Below are 19,360 nucleotides of genomic sequence, written 5' to 3' on the forward strand. Positions count from 1 at the left end.
TTGCAACACATACTTCAAAACTGCATGGAAAACTCCAAAAATATATAGCTTTGGAAACTCATAGTATCTCCCTGTGACTGATCAGCTATCCTCAGGTCCCTGTCTTCAGGCAGGATAGAAGTTGGTCTGTAGTAGATATACCAGTTACTAAGAAAATAACTCCATTTTTTGAAGTGGAAATGGAGGGGGAGGGGGCTATATTACATAATCTTCCTTTAGATTTTGGGGTTAGAGAACCTTTTATTTGACTTGCTTAAACACTGCATAGCATACCTATTCCAACCCAGTGGTCGTAAGCTCCAGCACACACACACACACACACATATGTAAGATATGATGTAGTTAACATCAGTGAGTCTAGGCAGACCCTAGTCCTAAGAAAATAAACTTGCTGAAGATGAACCACAAATCAAATGAACATTTTGTAAGGACAAGCAGATCAATTTTGAGACAGAAAAGCAGGTGCTTACTGACAGATTTGTGACTTTTTTTTAAAAACCAACAAATTGAAGGTATATTGTTTAGTGTTATATAGATATAAGTTCTCAGCATGATAGGAAAAAAAAATGCTGACAACTGCAATTGACTTCTTTGAGAGTTCTGAGAAAAGTAATTGATGCAAGTTCCAATTTCAGGTAACATGGTAAGTGCAAGCATACTGGTATGTGTCAAAATTTTAAGCAGTACATTTACCATTTGTTTGCATAACACCTATATAAGACTTAAATTTATCTCAGTGAGACACCCAGCTGTTCTGATTGTTATGATGGCTGCAAATCTAAACTATTTCTACTGATGTTGCCTACTTTACAATGTAAAGAAGCATTGTTTCTTTAATGTACCCATTCTCCTCCAGTTCTGAGGATGACTAATTTTTTTATTTGACTTAGTGTGCTCTGCATTCCCTAATGATATTACAAAACTTCTTTTTTTTTTTAATTTTCTCATAATAATTTTTGCTAAGTTTCATCTCTGAAACATAGTAATAAAGATATTCAAAACAGAAGTTGGGTCAATGATTAAACTTTGAGATCAAGAAGTCAGTTTTCTTTAGCCTTGTACATCCATCTAGAGGAATGAAAAACAATATATAGACCAATTACTCAGTGTCCTTTAAAAGATCACAATATCCAGCTCTTCTTTTCACAAGAAAAAAGTCAGTACCCAATTATTCTTTTTAAAAAATAAGGTGGTTTTTTTCTTCAGGTTAACCTACCTTATGACTGTCTGGATTAATTCTCCATTTTCACTGCAGCAAACCAGTGCAGTTTGAGGAACATAGTGTTATCTTGTAACACAGATTACTATATTTACAGTTTCATCAGTCTTCAATAAGGCATTAGCTGTAATTCTGAATCATCACAATTTGATTGTATGGAAATCAATACCAATGCCACCACGTCTACGAGGACAAATAATATGAGGCAAATTTTCCATTATTCATGAAGTCTAGTTATTGCTGTCACTCTTAAACAGTTGTTTAGCTATTTAGATTGTTGGCAGAGAGATGAGTTAGTTACGAACATCTTTAATTACATTTTCTGTCACTTGACAAAACTGTTATCAAGGGAAATTACTTTCAAAAGCAATAAAAGAAAGGAGGAATCAGCTATGTCAGAGGTCTCCCATACAACAAGATTAAGTGAAAGGACTTATCAGTTGCTTTCTGATACAATACCATTTATTAAAAGAAGTGCATGCTTTAAGTATACCTCCTGGGTTTTTTCCATCAGTGTTAAGGTATTCATTTTATCCTATCGCCCCCTAGCTATGGGATATAGGAATACTTTTTCATGGAAATCATCTCTATTTTTTAATCCATTATGGCTCTGAAATATGGAGAATACCACCGTGAAGGAACAATATTTTAAATTCAGTTTCAAAAACATTAGCTAAATACAAAGTGATGAGGCTTCTTGCTCAGACTTCATGAAAGTAAAATCACCATTGTTTCTTAGCAACAGCTTCATGACCAGCAGAGAAGAAATGCAGACTCTGTTTAGTAAACCGTTTCCTCCCTGTTTAGAACAAAAAAGTAATTTATCCATCAGTAATGAAGTAACTTTGCTGGGATCCTAAAGTATCTACAGCTGACAGTTGAATAAACTCATTTCACATCTACAAAAGAACAAAATATTGGGGAAAACTGAAACTTGTACATGATCTCCTGGCTGGGCCACACTTGTCTGCATCTGTCTCAAGCCAGAAGTAGTTCAACTTTTTTTTTAAAGTTTTGTTTTTGTTTACTGTGGGCAGCACTGTTTGCTAACCATTTCTAAGGGGGGTGGGGAAGGAGGGAGTGGGCTGGGAGAAAAAGAGAGAGAGAAGATTCAGAAACAAAATCTTGGATTGCTGGAAAATTAAAAAAAAAAAATAATCTTTTCTGAACATGTGACCTTCTAATTTTTTTTTTTTTTTTTTTAATTTGGAGTAATTTCTTAGGCCCAGGAAGTAATTTATGCATTTTCTACAAGTTCACACTAGTACATTTTGTGGGAAAACAGATTAAGAAAGCTGTTCAAAAGCACAGATTCCAGATGCAGAGTTGGTGGATAATAACAGCAAGTTGCATGTCTTAATAATGTGGCAGTATGTAATGTGCTGGCACGGTGTAATCAGTGGAGTCCAGAATTCAATACTGGTCAATTTTCCTCAGCAGCAACTAGGCATGTGCTTTAGAGATATCTCAGCCACAAGTGCGCCAACCTCCATTATCTGCTATTGACAGTAGTGGGAGCCACCTAGATCCTGGTTTGTAGACACAGCCGATCAGGTGCTTTAATTAGGAGTCAAATCCCACCCCTACCGACAATATGTGAGGCAGCTTATTCTGCGCTTTGCAAACTAAGGGGAGGAAGAGAATATGTAGGCAGAGAGAAATGAGTCCTCAGGCTGTCTTCACTCCTGAGCTGAGAAGCCATGCAAGTAACACCACCCCAACTCTACAAAAGTGAGTGCAGGAAGAGGGCAGGAGGCTAGAGGATGACATAAGCAGGGAAGGAACATGAGCCTGGGCAGCACAGGACAGCAACTGAAAGCCAAACATAAGGCCCCTGGTGACCATACTGACACCCAGTAAGTTCAATATTAAACTGTGCTTAAACAATACATTATCACGGTATCATTTCCTGCCCTTTGGTAATGGGAACACACCAGGGTTTATATTGGTCTAATATATTTTTATCACATTTTGCCTTTGGCACCTTGCGTAGCTTCCTCAATATGATATAGAACAAGATTTCATGTTCATCTATATCATCTTATCAGCACTCTTTACACTGACAAAGTAGATACAGGCTTGCTTTTATCTGAGTTGTTTTCTACTGATGACTGTAAACTTAACCAGGATTTTCCTAATCTCAGTTTGAGTAATCTCCAGATGGAAACATCCACCTGCAGTGCTACAACTATATCATTAAATTCTTACTTCATAACATCAAAATTGTCTTTAAAATCTTATTTTAACAACAAAATCTTTCTAACTTGATTCCATATAAAACCACCAAGCTCTTTTTTCATAAGATATAATTTTAATATGCAAATAACATTTTTTGCCTTTCCTTTATTTCTTACATAGCAATAAAATTTTAAAAATGTGTTTCCCTGCCTGAAATAACTGGTACTTGGTCCTTTTAAGGCTACTTATAGAGCAAGTAGTGGTAATTGTATTTCTAAGACTATGTAACTGCATATTAAACTACACAGCAAATTAATTAAAAAAAATAGGCATGTGCAGTGTGGCTACGGTAATACAGGGAGTAAAAACTGGCTAAATATAAAAAAAAAATTATTTGCGAGGCAAAATTCCAAACGGTGTTGCAAGCTAGTGGAATGAAATTTGGAAGGGGGGGGGGGTGGGGAGAAGGAAGGGGAAATAAAAGTCCATTTAGTGCTGAACTTAGTTGAATAAGTTATACTTGGTTTTAATTTAGAACTCTTAAATCTATTTTGTATTCTCTTTGGGAGGATGATTATGACCTCAGGAGCATTTAAACAGTGTTGGCAAACAAGGATTTTTAGGTTACAGTCATCTTCTGGACCATTTGGAGGGTACAGTTTTAGCCAAGTTTCTTTCAAATCTAGGATTTACATTAATTTTCTTCAGCAGTAATAGAGGAGCTCTATGCAAATGAGGTATCAATTACCTGCCTTGTGGCTGCTGATGTAAAATTAAGCAAATTAAGGAAACTTACAGATATGCACCAGACATGCTCTCCCTTTCCTATCACATACTCAATGATAAAATACAATATAATCTCTTAAACTAGGCTTGGAAAAGATCCTGCCAGAAATATAGTAACAATTGTGTGCTGTCTGGGAGATAGGCTAGGTAAATTGGCCTTCCATGACATCAAGCTTATATATAATGATAAATTAATGTTGGCAGTGCTCTTGGCTGCCTGCACTCAGATTTAGAAGTCATTTAATTGGATGAATTTCAAGAAATACTGGAAACTTCTGCCATTGACCAAATTGCATCTTCCCAGAACTAGAAAGACACAGACCATTCCTGCAGGGAAGTGTTGAAAGGTTTGACAGCCAATTGCTGACCTATGCTAGAATGAATACATGTTTCTAACTGAAAGCCGAAACAGCTCAATAACTATATAAGATCTGTTTTCCTTTTTAAGTACATGTGCCTAATTAAAGAAGTGTTTCCCTTATGGTTTATACTAGCATGAATAGCACCCTAGAAATGTTTCTCTCCCAAAAGAATGCTAAATTTAACCATGACAATGGTTTTCTGTTCTGAGTTACCTACTTTGTAGCCTTTCAGTTCATGTCAGTCATACTTCTCCAGTAACAAAAAATGATACTATGGAGTGATAGATGCTTATATGCACTGGCTTTTATACTATCTATCTTCCACTATACTGGCTCGAGACAATTTTTTATAAAATGAGTAATGAATTTGAGTGTTTTTTAAAATCATCTGCTGAACAAATTAATCTCATCTGAGTCAGATGAACTTTGTCACATACACTATTAATAGTAACACTAGAGGTAGAGATATAACTTTCTTTGTCTTAGTTTCTCAGCTGACAACATATTAGTCCAATATTCTTATTGATTATCCTTAACACTTTATTTCTCCTTTTAGTTCAATTTTTTGTTGTCACACTCTGTTTGTCCATTCACACTGATGAATGGCGAGGGAGATAGATAAAATAAGATGAAATGCAAGCAGTCAGAACAACTTAGTTAATACACTGCTTCAAACACTTCACCTGGCAGATTCTGTTGGCTATTGTCCATATACAGAAAGTCAATGTGTTACAGTAATTTCCACACCATGATTGTTCTTACTTGAATAAAACAAAGCAGAACAATATAAAGCAGCAGTAAAGAAAGAACATGTTCAGCAGGTGCTTACACCTCTATTGTCATGAAATTAAACCGTTATCTTATTTTTTTATTTCCTTAATAAAAACAGATCAAACTTCTGTAGATTAAGTCAAACCACTGAAACTGTTTATGGACCATATAGTTGACATATTAGTAAAGACAAGAAGAGATTGCTGTAACGCTTCAAGGTCGCATCATGTAACACTTGTTTACAATACAGTTTTACCAAGAATGATCAATTATTCTTTTATGCCTCTTCCTTCTTCACCACATATCCCCAAATAATTCTGAATTTCATTTGATTTGCTCATGTCAATCAGTTCTAATGTTGATCAGAGCTCTACTTCACTCTAATTCTAGACAAGGAAAATTTTAAAGGACAGTTCCTTTCCCTAAGCATTTCCACAACTATTTAGATACACATTACCTGAACAGCACGGAATATCAACTTATACATCTGAAAAAAAAGAGTGTATTTACCCATATTTGGCACAGAATTACACCACATGCAATTTTTTCAAAATCAACAATATGGAATAGGGAATAAACCTGAGCAGGTTGGCATGCTGTGTGTATTTCACAGACAGCATAAAATTGAGATCATCTCAAGCTACCTACTCTGCATCAACGGCAACAAACTTTACTATTTTCCATTTACACACATTTTTCTTGTGGTTGTTTATCTCCCACTGGAGTCCCATCTTCCTGCCATCTATTATCACCCTAACTCCCTAATGTGGCTCTTATTTTTTGTAGATATTTTCTGTAAAATGAGAGCATGCAAACCAGCCAGATCAGCACGCCCTATTTTCCCTCACCCACCATAAACATCAGTACTTAAGAACAGTCTTTCTTTTCTTATTACAGGAATATTTGTTCTATGGACTTCTTGGGTTCAGAATAATTTTAGAGTTCAGGCCATGTAGGCTGGAGAATTTAGGTCACTTGATGACCTTATTCGTAATGACAGATGCATGAGTTTCAGTAAAGGTTTTTCTGACTTTCCTTGCTAGCTAACATGCACCTTCAAAAGGTTAGACCTCAACGGGAAGTAGAAATCCAGTATGCATTAATAATCACATACAAAAAGGCTCTGGTGTGTACTATGTATATATGCATATGTATTTTCAAGCTGCATAGGTATGACCAAACTTGAGGAAGTATCATTAAGTCTTATGTGTGCACAAGAAGGCATCTAAGACAAGCTCTAAGTGTAGGAACACATGTATTTTCGAGTAGAGTGCCAGAGAGGAATAAAACAACTTCTTAAAAAAAAAAAACCAAACAAACAAAACAACAACCAACCAAGCCCCAAAAACCAATCAAAAAAACCCCCCAAAACCAACAACAAACTCTGTTCAGAGTTTCTAACAAGTCATACTGACTCCATGCGAGAAGTTATTTTTCAGAGGCATATAACTCGAATATAAGGGAATACATACCTGAACAAGAGCAGGGCCACCTTAAACCAGTTTTGACTCTCCATTGCAATCCCATGAGATGCTACAATGTCAGAGAAAGGCTAGTTCTCTATCAGACAAAGAACTGATGCTTGGATAGGAATTGAAATGGAGGAGACTAGAAAGCGTTAATGCACTTCAGCTATTTTCTAGTAGAAGCCTCTACAGTCATAATGCAGCACTCACGATTTCTGCTTTAAGAATTTCACTAGGAAAAGAAGATTAATCCTTTGCTCATGAATTCTATAATTTTCCCTACTGTTAAGTGATATTTTCCCTTCAGTATAATTCTACAGGTGCGTGTGAAATGACTTGTGATGCCTTCTGTTCCTGTCTCTCTCTACTGTCACAGAGAAAAGAAGTTTGGCTTGCTTCTTCCTTCTTTTGGCAAAAGAACTTACTAAAGTTTGCTTATCTTTATTTTTTTTTTCACTCTTAAATCTGATTAAAGGAGTGCAGCTTTGCCTGAATAAAATAAATAAAATAACTGCAGCCAAGAATTTCTTTTCACTGAGTTTCTAAGAACCTTATTGACTTCCATAGATTATAGCCTTCATAATAAGTTTACTCAGCTACCTCATTTGGTAAAATTTTTTTTGAAGCAAAATTTAGTAACCAAGAAGGAGCTTCCATGGTTTTGGGCCTACCAAATATTACATGCTCCCTTCATTTCTATGAGCTGTGGCAGACATACAAAAATATAAAACTGCTAAAGGAAAGTATGTGATATCACATTTGGTTCAAATAAAATTTACCATCTGACAACAGTCTGCTGTAAAAGTACTCCTGCTTTAAATAGTGCCAAGGCCAAATAAGAATATCCTTACTATCCTATCCAGAGAGACAAAAAGCTGTCACATACTGGGAACTTGTGTATTTATATAGAAACACCTCAAAAAATAGGGCACACAGGCAATTTATTGCTGTCTAAAATTGTGAGCCTTAGTCCAGACCTAGTTATTTCAATGGAGCCAGCTGGAAATTGACAGAGGACAGGATGGTTTAACTGGGAACCTGATCCTCTTGGCAGACCACATTCACTTGTTTCAAAGGCCAAGGACTTCTGCTTATTTGTTTCATGTTTGCATTTGCAATCAATCTGAGCACTGGTTTATCAGGCAGCACTACCCACCACAGTTTGACAGCTGAACAGCTGAGGAGGAGGAAAAGCTGGAGAAAGGCCAAGGGACTGTGCGGTGACAGAGCATAGCTGGCTCTACATAGGTAGACTAATGAGTCTATAGAAATAGGTATGGACGATTCCTATTACAGATACCACCTCAGGTTAAAGGTGGGGGCAAGGAAACCTCAGTCAGCATTTTATAGGCATTTCCTACTGAATCCTTATCCAAGGAAAAAAAAACACACTGCAGTTCTGACCTTTAAAAAAAGTTGCAACATAATATTCTCTTGATATCTGGATAATATTACTTGAGGATATAACCTTTTTCCTTTACTTCTGCTAAGGTGATTAATGCCACCAGTTTCATAATCTTACTGGAAGATAGACACTAAGATCATCTTTGCCACATGGAAAGTTATGTGGAGGGTAGAACAGCATGGGGAAAGTTGCGTTCTTCCCCAACCACTCATTTGTCCCTCCTTAACAACTGAGATATCACAGCAAGTGAAATACAACATGTTTCAGTCATATGTGGTCAGCACAGCTGACATGTCAAATGTCATCTATGCTAAACACCTATATATGGCCTAGCTTTTGTACTCCAATAAATAAATCTGCAAACTGCCTCAGAGGAATCTATAGAATTAGCTACACCATTAAGTAGTGTTAGAATTGAGTTAGCGCTCAAATTTATAACAAGTTATGCTGAGGACATTCCCTTTCCCTTAAAATACTGTTATATATACAAGTATCGTATATATATACTGTATATATATACAATACTGTTATAAATACATGTTTATGTATATGAGACATAAAACGATTGCCATGTTCTGAGCACCAGAAAATCTATTTCCAGGGATGAAATACTGATGAAAATAGAAAATAGATTAAATTAGCTTTGAAATATTTTGGGAATACATCCTTATTTTATATGAAAAATTGCTGACTGTATTCCTTCTAGATGGTAAAAAGGAAGAAAAAAATCCCACAGAGATATGAATGAGATATTACCAACTGTAACAGAATATAAAACATGCAGTAAATAAGAGCAATTCTATTGCTAAGGAGTCTTTTAACTGCCTATTTGTGCAAGCACGGATAAAGACATGCTATTTCCCTTGGCAATGTTAAAGACAGAGCAATCTTAAGCTTCGTAGAAAAGTTTAAATTCTTTTAAGTCCCTCTTGATATTCTTCCATGGAGTTTATAAACTGACTGCATTAATCAATCTCAGGTGTAGTGATGAAAGGCAAAACCTGAAAATAATAACATACCTTGTTTTCATTCTGCTGTTTTACCTATGAGAACATTCAAATACACGAATGGAAGAGAAATATTGAAGAATCTTTGACCAAAACTCAGATTTTCCTGCTTCAGTTTATAATCGCTGGAGAATTGCTGAATTGAAGGGCACTTTAGGACATTAGAGAACATATGGTCTCCCTTCTCAGGCGAATTTCCCACTCCACCCCCCTTTTCCCCTAAGTAAAAAGTTTATAAACAAAATTCCATTTAAATTAAATTTAACCATAAATATAATTTGTTCAGGTGTAATGTAAGTCAAATGTTAATTTTGGTTGGATTTCATTCCAATCTATTAAAATTAACCCTTAGAGTTAAGAGCAATACCTCTTCTTACAAAAGATTTTCCACAATATTTGTTGTCAAAAATAAGAATTTCCATATTTGCTCTTTTTGCACTGAAGGTCGGTATCAGCAACATTTTACAGTTTCAAAGAAGTAGAGAGCTTGGAGGCAACTGAATAGAATTTAAAAAAAAAAAAGATACTCACAGGTAGTACCCATGTTTGTGCTTTACTTACAAGGTAGTACCTATAAAACTAAGAAGTAACGTACATGTAAAATAAGTAGCATCACAGCATAATTTAGTCTTGGCAGTAGAAGCAGAGAGAAACAACGATGTAAAAGCACCCCAGCTGTTGTAAGCAATCAGTAACAGACTGCTCCAGTTGCTGTTAGAGCCATCGGAGCTTCTATTCTTTTTTTTTTTTTTCTCCACAGTATAGCCACCTTTTTATGGCTATCTAAAAAATGCTGAAAAGATAGCTGCAAGTGACTCCATGACAAAATTTATTTAAATTAGATACAAAGGACTTGAGCATCAATTTCAATCCGTCTAGCAAAACAGATGTAATGAAGATGTGACTACTATCATATTCTTAACGAAAAATTATTTCAAAATATAAGTTCAAGATACATAAACTTATTCTTCAATGTAAGAAACTAATGAAGATTATACTGCACTGGTCCTGGCTGGATACCAGGTGCCCACCAAAGCTGCTACACCACTCCCCTCCTCAGCTGGACAGGGGACAGAAAACATAACTAAAAGCTCATGGGTCAAGATAAAAGACAGGGAGAGATCACTCACCAGCCACAGGAAAAACAGACCCAACTTGGGGAAATCAGTCTAATTTATTACAAATTAAATCAGATTAGGATAATGAGAAATAAACCCAAACCTTAAAAACATCTTCTCCCTTCTTTTCCCTCTTCCTGGGTTAAACTTTACTCCCAACTTTCTCTACCTGCTTCCCACTAGTGGCTTGGGGTGACAGGAAATGGGGATTGTGGTCAGTTCATCACACGTTGTCTCTGCTGCTCCTTCCTCCTCAGGGGAGGACTCCTCACATCCTCCCATGCGCCAGCCTGGGGTTTCTACCATGAGACAGTCCTCCATGAACTTCTCCAACATGAGTCCTTACCATGGGTGGCAGTTCTTCACAAACTGCTCCAGCGTGAGTCTCTTCCACAGGGTGCAGACCTCTAGGAACAGACTGCTTCAGCCTGGATCCCCCGTGGAGTCATCAGTCCTGCCAGTAAACCTGCCCCAGCATGGGCTACTCTAGGGGCTGCAGGGGGACAGCCTGCCTCACCATGGTCTGCACCACAGGCTGCAGGGGAATCTCTGCTCCAGAATCTGTAACACCTCCTCCTCACCTTCTTCATTGACCTTGGTGTCTGCAGAGCTGTTTCTGCCACACATTCTCTCCCTTTGTTCAGGTGAACTTGCCATGTCACCACCACCGCCCTGGCATTGGCTCTACTGGACATAGGGGAAGCTTCTAGCAGCTTCTCACAGAAGCCACTCTGCTATCAAAACCTTGCCACACAAACGCAATATAAAGATTTACCCTTTTTGAATATAGTCTTTTGGACCTTGGAGAAAAAGTAGGAAAACAAGCATCTAAGTACAGCTGAAGCTATTTCTGTGTTAGTTTTTAAGCAGTTGGTGAAACAGTGAATTAATTGAAACTCCTGAACCAACCCTAACCTAACTTTTTTCAATGTTTTAACAACTTTATATTTGCACTGTTCTTGTGCAAACTAAATATAGAGGTCTGTTATTCTGAATATTTTTTTCATTAATCCCAAGGGACAAGAAGTATTATGGTAGGCTTCTGAAGGGCTAATATACCTGAAAAGATGAACTGTCATATATTACTGTGCTAGGTTCACTGCACAGAGCTAAGCTATCTGTCTAATTTGAAAAAGCCTAGTAAAGCAAGACTTGCAGACAAAAATCTATTTCCCTGAGGACAGCTAACACTCCCTGAATGCTTTACAGTTTCGCAATGTTGTTTTGTACAATTTCCTCCCTCAATTTTAGTTTCTCTAGGCTTACAAAATTCAGTTAATAATGCCTCTTTACTATGATTTGGCAGGAATAAATAACTGCTCAACTATTACCCCTCAAGATTCTCTCTGAAGATATTACAATCTATTAGAAAAAGAACTGGATACAGCATAAGGAACACAGCATTCTTATGTAGGTATCAGCACAATTGAACACATGCCCATAAAGGAAAGGTTATAGAGATTTTTGTCACTGATCCCTAATCTTTCTGCAGGATATGCACCAAAGCTGGCCTCCCCATGTTTTGCCTGCATATACTTCCATGCTATATTTTTTGCTTAGGAACTTTGGAGCCATTATGCTTGCAGACACCAGCGAGGCAAAGATCAAGGCTCTATATGCCAGAGCCTGAGGCATCTAAACAGTGAGCCAAACACATTTACTCTCTTCCACTGTACTTTAATTGCCATCTCAGATCCTCAGCTGTGGCAGAGGAGAATGAGACAATTCAGAAGGTGTGTGAAAATGTTGCCTTTCTTTTCCTTCATCCTCAGCATCTCAATGCTCAGTCTCCTGACAGCTCCACACTAAGTGTGTGAGGTGCCACGTCTTACATCCTGTATGTCATAACACTTTGTATTACATTCCTTAGGCTAGCAGTAGGAAGGCATGCCCTTCACAGGAGCTACTCAAATGGCTTCATGCCTGTGAGTGTCCTCCATTCCTGATTCAAAACTGGAACATTCTTCCAAATGCTGATTAGATAGTGTAGTGCCATTTTCCTCCAGGAAACAAATCACCAACACTGATAATAGCTCTCTAGACAAATAGTCATAAGTTGGATGCCTAACGGCAAAGTATGCTGAAATGTTCTAACTGGATAAGGGAAAATTCACACATAAGAGCTCGTTCAGGAGCAATTCCAAAGAATCACTTGTGTCTCTGAGGAATCTTTCAATAATGCTATTTATAGGACTTTAAAATGCCCATTTTATTGCATTGTTTTTTATTAGTAACTATGAGAACAATGACATTTTATTTTAACACTATACACAGGATCATTGAGCTGAAGGAGAACAAAAGAAGTTGTCTAGTCTATCCCCTGGTCATTAAATTGTTTTTACACACCACCAGTTATGCAGACTTCATAACTTTCTCAGGTCACAGACTTAAAAATTTTCCATAATTTCCTCATAGGTGCTATGCTGTAGATCTCCGCTGATTTTTGTTATGCTCTTGTCAACTCGTTCCAAATGAATAATATTTTTTTCTTGAAGTGCAGCACCCAAAACTGAATACAGAATTACAACTGATGCTTTGTCAGTGCTGAACATACGTATATATATTAGTGAAAAAATGTTTGAGCATTTGCAATTTAGTTTAAAATGTTTAATAAATCAGCATGATTCACATGCAACCTGAACAATTACCATTTACAAACACTCAATACAGTTAGCTGATTCTGAAGGTACATGAATCATCTACTTTGGGGGTAGATTTAATATAGAATCATAGAATAGTTAGGACCGGAAAGGACCTTAAGATCATCTAGTTCCAATCCCCCTGCCATGGGCAGGGACACCACACACTAGATCCTGTCACCCAACGCTGTGTCCAACCTGGCCTTGAACACTGCCAGGGATGGAGCATTTACCACTTCTTTGGGCAACCTGTTCCAGTGCCTCACCACCCTCACAGTAAAGAACTTCTTCCTTATATCTAACCTGAATTTCCCCTGTTTAAGTTTTAACCCATTGTCCTTTGTCCTATCACTATAGTCCCTGATAAGGGTCCCTCTCTGGCATCGTTGTAGGCCCCCTTCAGACTTGATAATCAAGGAGCGTTGTCAGCTTCTGTATTATGGTAGTATTTTGACACTTTAACTTGTTTGTTTCCCCTTTGTGAATCATGTAATTAAAGGACTAGGCATTACAGGCTGCACACTAAACTCAGATGTGTCCAAACAAATCTGAAATTTTCTGCTGAAATTGAATTATCCCAGATACAGGTTAATATGAATGAAATTAAGAGCTGGTATCTTATTTTGTGCTTTTATAAAGGCAAGTGTATTTGAAGTGAAACATCAAAAATTCACTGAATGCTTAGAATATTTGTAATTGTATGAAAACTCTGAAATGATTGCTTTTATTAACTGGTTTACTTGCAGTAAAGACTCTCCTCCATAACGTCAAGAAAATCTCTCAGGAATGTGCGAAATGCAAAAAACTATGTGTTCTGATTAAAAACAATTCTCAACACAAGAGATGCAAAAGTAATTTGCAAGTTTACATATATTGTACGGATTTACCATGGGAAAAAATTATTTGGTGGGTAAGACATTGTCTGGCATTCAGATGAAACTTAAAAGATGTGTTTAAGGTGAGGTGTTCTGATGCATTTTCCTTACTCAGGGCAGAAAAATTATTTGCCAAATGTGGAAAGCAGAAAATTAAGTCCTTTGACAAAACATTGCTATTTTTAAGTAGTTACATTTTTTGCTCCACATTTTCATTAATTTCTACCTATCTCAGTCATAGAAACTGAAGAAATATTGCACATCACTATCAATGGGACATAAACAAGTCTCAGAGATCATGATTCTGGAGCTCTGCAGATATTGACCCAAATCTCTCATGATATTTCCCTATTTTCAGCATAAAAAAGACTCCAGTCTTACTCAGGACTCTTAGCTAATCCCACAAGTATAAATAAGAGAAAAGGCAGTCATATTGTGATATATTTTTCATTTAAGAAAGAATTGAGCATGAGAATCCTTAAAAAACTATCTTTTAGTCCTAACTATAGGCAGATTTTGACAAGCCTCCCTGCCCCTTAAATGAATTGTAAAAGAAGGAAAAGGAAGACACAAGGCAACAGTTTAGAAGACAAACAGTTAAAACAAAACTGCTGGTACCGAAGCACTAAAACACTTCCATGTTAGTGCTGTACAAATCTGCTCTTTAGGGCTTTTGAGCCTCCACGTTCCTGCTGCCTAACTCTGCAGAGAGGTGGCTAAAAACTATTGATGAGACATGCCATCAGCCTTTTTTTTTAATTTGTTCACATCCATAACACATTACAGCTATGATCCTTCAGTGTGCATCAGGATACTTTCTACTCTCAATCAGAATGTTGTGAATGTATTCAAATTTCTTAATTTTATGTACAGTTGGAAAAGAAATAAAAGCCATTACAAGCTAATAATTAGAAATAAAATACCATAATCTACTATTTATTGTACCTACAGTCATAGAATATTTGGTAGCCACGTGTTGATAGTTTTCTCCTCTACACTTATGTTATTCAAAATATTGTAGATTAAACCATAAGGTGAGAAAATAACGAAGAAAATAACAAATAGCACACCAGAAAACATGACTTTCTGCTCCACGTAGTTGATACAGAACTCCATGTACACTAGACAGATTTTCAATTTAAAGCATCATATGCCATATGATTTGCAACAGCTGAAAAACTGATTATTTGTGTACCTTTACATATTTATACCTCTATATTATCTGTATCCATGTATTTAGGAACTCAAAGTTACAGCAACTTCTTAATTTTATTTTTGAATACGACAATAGAGACAAAGCAATGTTATGACTGAAACTATAAATAAATGGAAAGTACATTTTCCTTAAATGCTTTCAAATTTATCGCTGATATCTACAAATGTGTGCACTTGGTAGATATCACTCTTTTACTTGGTCTTTATAAACAGAAATAATGAATAATATCACTCAAAAAACCCCTGCCACCACAAGTCCTTTGTTGCTTTCCAGACGGTGATGGGAACCTAATTAGCCATGGCTTAGAATAAAACTTTGTGAGAGATTTGGGGTTAGAGTTTGCTCTATTTATTTCCTCTTCTGTAAACCTGCTGCAACACTTTCTTTCTGCTTCACTGAAGTGTTAGTCTTGCCAACCTCGGATCTTTGCTGATCTTTGCAAGTATGTGATGTACACCTTCAGAGACTTCTACATTCTCCACACATAGGAGGCTATTTCAAGGACAACTAGAACTTTCTCCCTGAATAGTACCACAGCTCCAGGTCCATAGCTTGCTTGAGCCTTGCTTGTACAGGTGAAAACAGAATTTTAAACCAGACTGATTTCCAATTCTATTGATCCCTGAACGCCTACATACAGAAACTTGACCAAAGTATTCACAAAACACTGCAGGGATGGTTGCATGTGGAGCTAGTACTGAAGGTAGAGATCTTATCAGATGCACACCAGAACTTCAGACTATGTTGTTCAACAAATTAAAGTGTAGACATGTAGAATAAAAATAGCCGTAAGCATTGTTTGCTGGGAATTTATTTTGTGCATAGAATGCCAAGAAAATCAAAGACTTCGGTCTAGAAAAACGCCTTTATCAAATGCAAAGAGTTGTATTACATTACTGTGCCCTCCCTTAAAAAAAAAAAAATAAATCCAAACTATCCAAATTACCTACTTGGCACATTCTGTCAGTGCATGCTGTATCTCTCCAACTTCAGCATTCACAGAAGGCTAAATGCAGGCTTCGCAATTTGATCAATTGTCCCCATCAAAAATCCTTCTCTGAACTCTCATTTCTTTCTGTTTCTTTCTAAAGTTTATTCAGTGTATGCACTCTTCAAAAAGGTTGCTAGAGCTAGAAGGTTTCCACCTTTGCTGATACTTAATGAGCAGTTTTATCAATTGCTTTGACTACCAGGCTGCTCTCTCTCATTGTTTCTGTGCTGTGAAAGGCAAATCAGAGGCCGATTATTTTCTCACGACTGTCCTAGTTCACTGAAAATGGACCTTTTGAATGTCCCAGTGAATTCTCTTGATAACTTTCTAGTGCAATTTTGCTGCTTTCCTCCTCCATCATAGAGGAGATTGGCAGCTTAGCTAAAAAGCTCCCATAAAATGAAGTTTGCCTGTTGCCACAAAAAAGCCTTTAATTTCTCCTACATTTGCCCTTACAGCTTGGCATATCTCAAGCAGAGAGGAAAACATTACCTTGTGAAATAACAATTTCAGGTAAGTCTCACACCCCTTTATTATTTATATAATATTAGAGGCAGGCATGAGTCTTTAAACATAAATTAAAAGATAATTTCTTGTCTTTGAAAGCATACATTCAAATTGGACATTAATATTTATATATATTTATAAAAATTCGAAGTATGAAGGCTGATATGAAGACTGGAGGCTAGCATAAGAAATGGACTTAGAGTAAAAGTATATTAATGATGGTTCTTCACAAGCATGTTTGTAGCCTGTCCTGCTTATCTCAAAAGGATATCAGCCTGGTGAGTGCATCCCTCTCAGACAAAAGGTTTTATCTATCATGCTGTGACAGATCTGAACCGCTATGAATTGAGTTATGAATACTGCATACTGGCAAATACTTTGGGACGTTTACAGTGTGAATACATCAAGATACCCCAGCTGTCTGTGAAACAAGCGGGAGGCAAAAAAAGAAAAAGAAGAAAAAAATTTAAGAACTACTGAAGAACAAAGTCAGAACCTCCGGCTAAGAGAAGTATGGCTCAGCAGCTATTACACATTCCCAGAATGAGTGTAAACCAGAATAATCACAACTCTATAAAACAGGCCTGGAAGAGTTCTCTTTCCCATCTCAAGACAAAATTGTGTGAAAAATCAAGCATGAGCATAGAGTGTGGTGTGCAGAGGCAACAAAAATATGGTAAGAGAGACATAAGTATTTTCATAGGGTATAGATGACTTTTTCTTTGTCATAATACAGTGTTAAATCTTTCCTTCTACTGCAAAGTAAATAAAGCAAAGATATTTACAGTATAAAATAAGAAGACCCACAAAGGAATGAGGTGGAATCATTTGTCTTCAACAGCTCTGCTGTGCAACTGATTCTAAACTCCCTTATGGGGACATGCCTAAGAGCAGAACAACAAAAAATCTGTCTCTGAACATATGATGGCATAGCTCTGCCATCTGAAGCTTTCTCTCAGCCCTCAGGAGTCAATTATACTGCCATCTGAATAATTTGGTAACTTGGAACCAGGCAAACACTATATATGTTTTATACAGAAAATACAAAGTTGTACCTCTAAAGCTGAAGGGAGGAAGGACTAGGGAATCTGAACAGGATATGGAGATTAGGATTTATAAACCTGAACAGTGTTAGCTGTCAAAATCAGAGAAGTGCCAAATGCAGCCAAAACGCTGGTGTGCTGTTGTGTCAAGAATCCAGGTATGCTTACATCTCCTGAGCTCAGACCTAAAGTTATCCTAGAGCTTCTGGAAAGGTCTCACCCACCCTGAGTAAAAACCTTAAATCTTACATTACCTTTTTTAGTTGGTGACAGAATATCAAGTCTTTAGAGAAGACAGACAGAAATGAATACAGGACTGCTGGGGAAATAGAGGAGTCTCAATGAACTTCGGTTGCTTGGACAAAAAAAGGTGGAACAATGACTAACCACAATGTGACAACATATTTATTGAAATGAAAATTAATTAAGAGAATACATTTACTAGCAGTCAAGATTTAAACAAAATTTGTAGGACTAGAGTTCAGACTAGAAATAAGGTGCATTGAGTGAAAACATTCATTAAGCACTGGTAAAATTTGCTAGGCACTGTGATGGCAATGGAGATTGGAAATGAGGGTGGCTTTTTACTTCAGAAGATACAGCCTACTGGAACAGGAATCAACTTGGGCAAACCTAGTCTGCACCCTTCTGTAGACAATGGCTATTTCTTCTGCCTAAGTAACAAATGTTAAATTTATGTTTGTAAACTGAAAAATCTGAAGGTCACATAATCTCTATATAGCATTTGGTAAGAAACATCTGGCACTAAGCATCAAAGATCATAAAAGTCCAAATACTTCCCAAAAAGGCTCTGAAAAACTGAGACATTGCATGAAGAATGACAACTGCCAGGAGAAACAGATGTACACATATTTATATTCTCCTTGTTAATGACCTTATTAAGCATTTAACTTTTTTTCTTGAAAATTTAATTTCAGATTCAGGAAAGTAGCTTTATGTCATGAAAGTAGCGAGAGACTGAAGTTAAGCAGCATATAGTCCTTACACAGCATTTCAGAATTGCATCTGAAATTTCTTTGGGGAAAGTAATAACAGAAGTTATTTACTAATATCTAAAGGCTGTGATCATCACCTTTGGTAATGCTCAAATCTCACAATGGCAGGGACATTTTAAGATCTGAAATGGAGAAAAAAAACCCCAAAATTACTGGGAATGAGGAGGAAAAAACAAGAAACCAGTGTAGAATGACCAGAAAAGGACCAAATCAGTGAAGACCATGTAAAGGAAAGGTATGTGATGGAAAAAGGGACACTGAAAACAGAGTGGATTAAGACCTTCAAAAGTGAAGACCTCCAAAAAGGATTAGGAGAAACTAGGCAGTGTTAATGAAAAAATAAGAAAGGTTCTTGAGGAAGACAATCATAGGGAAATAGAACATTTTACATAGATTTGAGGAGATATAAATTACGAGAAGTTTTGGGGTTTTGGTTGGTGTTGGTTTTTTTCTTCTTTTGAGACATGGAAGATTTACCAGAAATCTAAATACTCTGGAAGAAAAAAATTACAGCTATGCTTTTTTCTATAATGCACATCTTAAATGTCTTCACAGGTAGGGTGAAGAATGGTAATGCTAAATAATGGCAGGAAAAGACAAATATTAAGGTGAACACTCACAATAATAAGCTCTATTTCCCTGAATTGCAGTTACCAACTACACATTAGCGAAGCATTGGGTAGGTAAATGTTTTAACTCTACAAGGAAGGGAAAGGCCTGAGGCAAAGCTGGTATTTGAGGAGTCCTTAGAACAGAAGTTA

The 19,360-nt window shown here is 36.8% G+C and overlaps 1 protein-coding gene across 1 annotated transcript in view; it reads right to left on the minus strand.

Annotated features, from left to right (window-relative positions):
• Positions 1–1,946: 1,946 nt before the first annotated feature.
• SGCZ (sarcoglycan zeta) overlaps positions 1,947–19,360 on the minus strand; it is a 494,888-nt gene continuing 477,474 nt past the window's right edge. The window contains exon 10 of the transcript XR_003992315.1: positions 1,947–2,018. The gene's annotated coding sequence lies outside the window, so the exon portion shown is untranslated. The remainder of the gene's footprint in view (positions 2,019–19,360) is intronic.

The sequence above is a fragment of the Strigops habroptila genome, chromosome 7, assembly GCF_004027225.2.
Source record: "Strigops habroptila isolate Jane chromosome 7, bStrHab1.2.pri, whole genome shotgun sequence".
NCBI classification, from domain to species: domain Eukaryota; kingdom Metazoa; phylum Chordata; class Aves; order Psittaciformes; family Psittacidae; genus Strigops; species Strigops habroptila.